At 46.5% G+C, this 954-nt stretch overlaps 1 long non-coding RNA gene across 1 annotated transcript in view; it reads left to right on the top strand.

Moving 5' to 3' along the window:
• The window catches only part of LOC107080931, an 8,595-nt gene extending 7,879 nt beyond the window's left edge, over positions 1–716 (top strand). Inside the window, exon 3 of the long non-coding RNA XR_001480999.1 lies at positions 665–716. This is a non-coding gene — a long non-coding RNA (uncharacterized LOC107080931). The remainder of the gene's footprint in view (positions 1–664) is intronic.
• Positions 717–954: the final 238 nt, after the last annotated feature.

The raw sequence follows: 954 nt of genomic DNA, 5'->3' as shown, positions 1-954 counted from the left end.
TAGTTCTCTCTTTCATCCTCTGACATTAAAGGATCAGAGTTTGTCTGATTAACTGTTTCTCTCCCACATAGATTCTCTCCCCCTGTGATCTGGTTGAGTCGTTTCTATAAAGTGACCTGAGATGACATGGTGTGAATTGCAGCTATAGAAATAAACTGAATAGAATTGCTCCTCCTGTTCCTACCATGGGCCCAGAGTAAAACTCTATCATTGGTGGGGAAAGGAATCCAGACGGTCTTTAGCCTCACAGACATTATTATGGGATGGAGAGATTAGTGCACAGATTATGGTCAGATTAGGACTACAGCCTTCAGGAAGAGAACTACAGAAACCAAAGTCCTCCTAAAGTATCCCTCTGATCTAGAACATCATTAGGAGCCACAGGTTGATGTTAAACTCTGTGAGCTCTGCTGTGTCTGTGCGTCCTGTCTGGCAAAGGATTATGGGAAATCTTCCTATAATCTCCTATGTTGAATGAATGGGAGCTAGAAAGCAGTTCTTGCCTACCATTACCATTGAGACAGACCTGATCATAAGGTGTCTTCACTGATCTAAAGCAGTCAGATGGAGCCTCTAACAGCTAAAGGTTTAAAATGTGTTTCCAGTAATCACTGCCCCCCTGTGGTCACTGTAATCACTGCATGCTTTTCATGTCTTTCTGCAGGTGGGGATCCCAAACTCCCGTCTGCGTTATTTCCTGGTTGCTAAACTTTCTGGAAAAAAAGCCAACATCCAGACAGAAACAGAGGTTGGTCTACGCTGTGGTCGCTCTGCATCCAGTTCTCAGCAGGGTTTCCATGGCGACTGGTCGTCGCTCCTCCAGAGCCCCATCCAGAGCCCCATCCAGAGCAGAAGGAGAATGAGTCAGCAGCAGCAGCCTGTTAGCCGGTGGTCCAGGTTAGCTGGGACGGCCTGGCTGAGGTTCTGTTCTAGATCACAGCAGATCTATGCATC

Source organism: Cyprinodon variegatus, unplaced genomic scaffold, assembly GCF_000732505.1.
Source record: "Cyprinodon variegatus isolate N-32 unplaced genomic scaffold, C_variegatus-1.0 Scaffold2520, whole genome shotgun sequence".
NCBI lineage: Eukaryota > Metazoa > Chordata > Actinopteri > Cyprinodontiformes > Cyprinodontidae > Cyprinodon > Cyprinodon variegatus.
The sequence above is the reverse complement of the archived record's forward strand: the minus strand, read 5'-3'. Positions and strand labels throughout refer to the sequence as shown.